Genomic DNA, 7174 nt, shown 5'->3' with positions numbered 1-7174 from the left:
GTTGGGCACCCTGGCACACCCAGGAGCAGTGTTGGATAGATCAAAGTCTTTGAGCCGGGCACTCTGGAACACCCATGAGCAGTGTTGGATAGGTTGAAGCCTTTGAGTTGGGCACCCTGGCACACCCAGGAGCAGTGTTGGATAGATCAAAGTCTTTGAGCCGGGCACTCTGGAACACCCATGAGCAGTGTTGGATAGGTTGAAGCCTTTGAGTTACTGGCAGTGGCACACCCAGGAGCAGTGTTGGATAGGTTGAAGCCTTTGAGTTGGGCACCATGGCAAATCCAAGAGTGGTGTTGGATAGGTTGAAGCCTTTGAGTTAGATACCATGGCACACACAGAAGCAGGCACCCTAGCACACCCAGTAACAGTGTTGAATAGGTTCAAGCCTTTGAGTTAGGCGCTATGGAACACCCAGGAGCGGTGTTGGATAGGTTGAAGCATTTGAGTTAGATTCCAAGACACATAGAGACTTAGGTACCTTGGCACACTCAGGATCATTGTTGGCTAGGTTGAAGTCTTTGAGTCTGGCGCCATGGCACATGCAGGAGTGGTGTTGGATAGGTTGAAGCCTTTGAGTTGGGCACCATGGCACACCCAGACTTAGGCACCCAGGCACAACCAGGAGCAGTGTTGGGTAGGTTGAAGACTTTGAGTTGAGCACCATGGCACACACAGACGTAGGCACCATGGCACACCCAGGAACAATGTTGGATAGGTTGAAGCCTTTGAGTTGGCAGCATGGCACACCCAGGAGAGGTGCTGGATAGGATGAAGCCTTTGAGTTAGGGGCCATAGCATACCCAGGAGCAGTGATGGATAGGTTGAAGCCTTTGAGTTGGGCACCATGGCACACACAGAATCAGGCACCCTAGCACACCTAGTAACAGTGTTGGATAGGTTGAAGCCTTTGAGTTAGATTCCATGGCAGACACTTCATTAGGGACCCTGGCAAACCCCGAAGCAGCATTGGATAGGTGGAATCCTTTGAGTTTGGGACCATGGCACACAAAAGAGTGGCGTTGCCTAGGCGGAAGCCTTTGAGCTTGGTGCCATGGCACACCCAGGAACGGCGTTGGATATGTTGAAGCCTTTGAGTTGTGCACCATGGCATACCCAGCAGCAGCATTGGATAGGCTGAAGACTTTGAGTTGAGTGCCATGGTACACCCAGGTGAGGCGTTGGACGAGTTTCTGACTCTGAAGTGCCACCAGGGCACACCGAATAGTTGTGTTATATATATTGAATCCATTGAGCTGGACATCATGCCACACCCAGGAGCTGTGTTATATATGTTCAATTCTTTGAGATGGGTATCATAGCACACCCATGAGTGGTGTTGGACAATGTTTAGGCTTTAAGTTGGCAGCATGGCACACCCAGGAGCAAAGTTATTTATGATGAATCCTTTGAGCTGGGCATCATGCCACACCCAGGAGCTGTGTTATATATGTTCAATTCTTTGAGATGGGTATAATAGCACACCCATGAGTGGTGTTGGACAATGTTTAGGCTTTAAGTTGGCAGCATGGCACACCCAGGAGCAAAGTTATTTATGATGAATCCTTTGAGCTGGGCATCATGCCACACCCAGGAGCTGTGTTATATATGTTCAATTCTTTGAGATGGGTATAATAGCACACCCATGAGTGGTGTTGGACAATGTTTAGGCTTTAAGTTGGCAGCATGGCACACCCAGGAGCAAAGTTATTTATGATGAATCCTTTGAGCTGGGCATCATGCCACACCCAGGAGCTGTGTTATATATGTTCAATTCTTTGAGATGGGTATAATAGCACACCCATGAGTGGTGTTGGACAATGTTTAGGCTTTAAGTTGGCAGCATGGCACACCCAGGAGCAAATTATTTATGATGAATCCTTTGAGCTGGGCATCATGCCACACCCAGGAGCTGTGTTATATATGTTCAATTCTTTGAGATGGGTATCATAGCACACCCATGAGTGGTGTTGGACAATGTTTAGGCTTTAAGTTGGCAGCATGGCACACCCAGGAGCAAAGTTATTTATGATGAATCCTTTGAGCTGGGCATCATGTCACACACAGGAGCTGTGTTGGATAAACTAAATCCTCTGAGATGAGGCTCCCCAGAGTGGTGAAGTACAATTGTCCAGTCTCAACACAACTGTTGACTAGACTATAGTTTTCCTAAAACAGGAAGGAAGCAAAGGAGCACTTTATCTCAGGACTTTGAAGTGGAGGAAACATGAGGGAGAATTCGTATTTACATGTGCCATGACGCTAAGTTGGGTATTAAAAATGACCCATATTCCAAGCAGATTCCACCAGGGTGGGGAAGAGGCTAGTCGAAGTCACACCAGAACGCTGTTTCAAAAAACTATTATGGCTGTTTTGGTGGAATCAAGCATACGAGAGTGAGCATCCATCCATGTAGCAGCAACACAGACAGGGAGGCCTATTCAAAGAGGTATATTTACTCATGCGCATATTTAATATTAGATCTAAGTGTAACACTACACTTCTTTGCTATTCACCATTTCCTAGTGTAGATCTAGACCTAGTTGTAGACTTATATCCACCCTAATATCAGGTGGTTGAGCCCTTTACACAGCATTTATGAGCGTAAAGTTATTGCTAGTTAGTTCCTCAGCACAGATAGGTGGAAACGTATTGAAGTTTATCATTCTTTAAAGAAAATGAAAAAAAATGGAAAATATAAATGTAAATGTATTTTTTTTTTTTTTTTTAAAACCTTTATTCGTGCATATTAAAAGAACAAATACGGGCCTACAACCTTCAGGCCGGCCACGATACGGTTAAGCACTGATACAAACATTACGGCCCCTGTGCTTCAACGGTCAAGGTTAGCAACGATTTATGAAACATACACTGGAGAAATCCTTGACCTCAGGGAAAGGAGAAGTGAAGGTTAATTTTAAAGTTTTCAAAATAAGTTTATCAGGGAAATAGTCAGTGAAGAATAAGAACCAAGGAGATTCGAGTCCGCACGATATCTTCACCACACGGGAGAGCAGCAGCATCATTAAAACAGCAATGGAAGTAAAATCGCAGGCAGTGAGGCAGTGCAGTTATATAACAGGATAGTCACATAAGCAATTACGCACCCCTCCAGTGCCGCCCCCACTCAGTCAACCCCCCACCCGGACCCAGAATCGAAACAAGTATAGCGCAGAAAGAGAAAGGGAAAAAAGGCCCATAGAACTAATTAGAAACAGTAAGTTACCCCCCCACCCTACACCAATGCGGAGGCTACGGCCTTCCCCCCCCCAGCATAGTGCCTGTCGCCCAATAAACCCGAAATATAGACAAGAAAGAGAGTAAGAATAAAGTAAAGAAAGATAAGAAAACAATACACCTATGTTAAAGGGGGTGAGAAAAGAACAGGACTATTCTAATCTAAACTCCCAAAAAGAAAAAGGTGGGGAGGAGCCTACGTATCATCAGAGCGCCCTAAACCATCGGCCATCTTTGGCTTCCACACACTGAGAACCCACTACCCCAAAAACGGTCGTGTAAAAATGAATTGCCACAACAATTTAGATGAAGGAAGACAAATCGCGACGAATGCGCACAAAGTACACATACAGTTCCAGTCCCAGTCCAGCTCCTCCGTGAAACCATGGCGATATTAATCAGTCTAGCCCTGGCCCGATCGCGGGCTTGAGGTTAAGCCAGCCCCTACATGAAGGCCCCGCATCCCGTGCAGACAAAGACAATATGGCCGTTTGGGAGAAGATGGTGAAGTAGAATCCCAAAATGGCCGCCGACCATTTGTAGAGGTCCCTTTGTGCACCACATAAAGTCCAGACATGGCATGTAGAGTACAGGAGTTCCACAGAAAAGAAGCAATAGGCCAACGTGAACGATTCCTCGAGGATGTTAGGTGTTGCTCAGCTGGATACTCTTGCAGACGCGGTGAGGCAGGCAACAATGAAGCAGGCAGCAATGAACGGGGAAACAAAGTATCGGCTGTTAAGCTGGAGAGCAATTGATCCTGGGTGCCGGGAAAGCCACATGCAGGCACCAGTGTAGCACGATCACACACAGCTGTTGCGTCCCCGCAAGAGGGCAAAAGCACTGGCAGACCCACGCCGTGTTGATGACAGACGGAGCGCTCACGGCCCGCAGCCGACAACAGGGAGTCAAACTGCTCACTTAGCGCCTGAAAGCGAGCAAACATTTGTAAACGAAAGTCCCGCAGGACGGCCAGTACGGAGCCGCATGTCAGCGGAAGCTGCACCCCCACATCGGCAGCAATCCGGGACGGCACCGTGGAGCTGGTGTCTGGTGGAGGGAGGGCGAAGCGGGCAGCGGGCAAGACCGGAGTATCACCCCCCAGCCGCGAGCAGGCAAACAACGCCATGTTTTACCGCCGGACGGTACAATGGCCAGGGGGGGGGGTCGTAGCAAGGAGTCAGTTCCCCTCAGGTCTGCGCCGCAACTGGGAAAGCCAACAGTCGCCTCCCCTCCCTCAGGTTCTCTTTGCAGCCGACTAGGCAATAGAAGAAGGGGGTCGGCAGCCTCCCACAGCGCCGTCCACAGATCGGGGCAGGAGACCCGCCTCACCGGGGCTTACCTTACAGCCCCAGCCTTTCAGGCGCAGGGTGCAGGAGGTGTCTGGCCGTCCCTCCCCAGGCTCATCTGGCGACAGTCCGTGGTGTTAGGTGAGGTCGGGACCGCGGGGCTCGGATTTGCGCTAGCGGGTCCGGGGACTGCGGAGCGTCCCGGGGGCCGGCAAAGGCCACAATGGAGCAGGGGTCCAGGGCGGAGAACAAAAGCACCAAAAACTCCGGCATCCAGGCGGGCTGAGACGTCGGGGAAGTGGCGGCGTGGACAGCGCGTCGTCGTACACGTTTCACCTCGAGAATCGGCAAGGATAGGAATCAGGATAATAGTCCGGGGCCAAGGGCCGACGGAGCCGGGCGCTCAAGCGTCTGCTCCGGTCGCCATCTTGGCTCCTCCCCCTGTAAATGTATTTTAAATATTTATTTTTAACCTTGAATATGATGGAATGTTAGAGCACATACACTCATCAAATGAAATCTGCATTAAATAATTAATTCAATAATATACATTTATTTATTATTTAAATTAATAATTTGTAGGCAAGCATAAAAAAAATGCACCCTCAATAAAATGTGTATTCCTATTAATATGTAGTACATTTTTTCAACAATTACGTTTTTAGTGAATTTGGATTGTTTGTAACATTTTTTAATTCATCTTTAAGATTTTTTTTACTAAGGTTATTATTAAGTTTTAAAATAATAAAACAATAGTGTACATACCAGTGAGTGGTAATTTGTTGTGCTATACCTACTCCAGCGCTAGGCTGGTGTCCACTGACACCTGTTGTGACACCTACAGGAGTGTAGTAACTTTAAAAGTGTAGTCTGTGCCTAGCAACAGTCTTACTCTTTTGTGGATGTGTGTATCCACATGTCCCTCCCTGAACCCCTCCTTACATTTTTCTAAACTCCTCTTAGTTTAGTAAGGATTCCCCATATTCCAGCCACTCCCTGTGTCCCTCACAAACCTACTACTAAACTGTACACGCACGTGTGCAGAAAACTCCGCCACAGCACAGAAAAGAGTAGAGAAGAGGAGGCAGAGAGCTCCAGCTGTAAGTTTATAAATACCACTTAGTAGTAGGTGAGATATACTACTGCAATACTACTTCACGTACTACAAAATGCAGTTTGTGACTAGGCCCCATGGATTACACTGCAAGCCCTAGTCACAAAGGAAAATTTACACGTGTAGATGTACTCAAGTGCAAATTTAGACTTGCATCTAGGCATAAATCTACACTTTTTAGCTAATCACGATTTCTGAGTGAACATCTAAGGGGTCGATTACGATGCCGTTCCGAAAGCATTCCGACCAAATCGGTCTCGGAATAGCTTCCAACCGAATCGGATCCAGGGAGGGAGTCCAAGCGACTGATTACAATGATTCCGGATACGATTCGGTCAGACTTCCACTGACTTCAAGAGCAGCCTGTGCGCCAACCGAATACACAGGCTGCGAGTGAAGAAAGGGGTGTTTGAGGAAATTCGTGCACCCTGTGGTGGGCACCCCTTGGTGCCTGCCACAATGTGCATGGTTGGAAAGGTGGGGTCCCTTGGGTACCCCCATGGGACCGATTCGGAAGGCCCCGGGTGAAAGGGGGGTCTGCTACGGGCCCCTAAAGTCAGATTCCGACTGCCAATCTGAGTGGGAACAATCAATTCAGAAAGGCTGTCCGAATCAGACATCGCAATCGCTTGGCAGGAAACGCGGTCCGTAGACCTGTACGAGTCAGTTCCAAATGACTCGGTTCCGCCGAATGCCATACAGAAGCGAGTCGGAAAGTCCAAATGCCTTACGAACATCATAATCGGTCGTTCGGAAACCTTTCCGAATCGGTCGAAAGACGGGTTCCGAATCGGATTCGGAAGACCCGAATCCGATTCAGAGCCTTTCCGAATGTCATCGTAATCGACCCCATAATCAGACCCTCCAGCATTTTGCAGTTTCACGATACACAAAATAATCGCAAAATCAGCTGAAAAGCATGATAGCTGCAATATTTACTATTTCGGCCGCAAAAAAAGGTCTCCCGGCAGGCATTAAAAATAGATGCCATTTTATTCGCTGTACGCACATACGTCACCAAGTGAACAGTGCTGTACAGCCGTAATAGCTGGAAACAGGAGTGTGCCCATCTCTGAATTACAAAAAAGAGACTGTTTACAAGGGGTCAAAAGGTACAAGATATTTCACTTTGTAAGGGTACAGCACCCGAGAACACAGTTTAGATTCTGGTCACAATTAATCGATTAACGAAGAGAGACTGCACAGCCACGATGCTCAGGGCTGAAATAGGCTTGGAACAGAAATTAAGCATGGCGGGCTTCGCCTATATTGTTCACAGGCTGTGAGCACAAAGCTTCTAAAGGGCAGGAGGCTGAAAGATTAACATACTTGTGAAAGTTGGGATTGTTGTTTGTCGGTACCAATTACTAAGTGCCTGCGCAATACTTAGGAGTGTTTGACGGCACGAAAGGGCCACGCGGCTGTGCTCAGACATAGCTGGAAAATCAAGGAAACTTGATGTGCTATAAGAGGTGTACAGGACATGGATAACACAACAGTGCGCACAAGCACACACAAGTGCAGGCAGCAGACC

General features: G+C 47.9%; 1 protein-coding gene across 1 annotated transcript in view; it reads right to left on the bottom strand.

The window, feature by feature from the left end:
• Positions 1–2735: 2735 nt before the first annotated feature.
• LOC146799709 (uncharacterized) overlaps positions 2736–7174 on the bottom strand; it is a 28621-nt gene continuing 24182 nt past the window's right edge. Inside the window, exon 3 of the mRNA XM_085627359.1 lies at positions 2736–4967. The gene's annotated coding sequence lies outside the window, so the exon portion shown is untranslated. The remainder of the gene's footprint in view (positions 4968–7174) is intronic.

The sequence above is a fragment of the Triturus cristatus genome, chromosome 9 (assembly GCF_964204655.1).
Source record: "Triturus cristatus chromosome 9, aTriCri1.1, whole genome shotgun sequence".
NCBI classification, from domain to species: Eukaryota; Metazoa; Chordata; class Amphibia; order Caudata; family Salamandridae; genus Triturus; species Triturus cristatus.
This window is presented reverse-complemented; position numbering and strand designations above follow the sequence as displayed.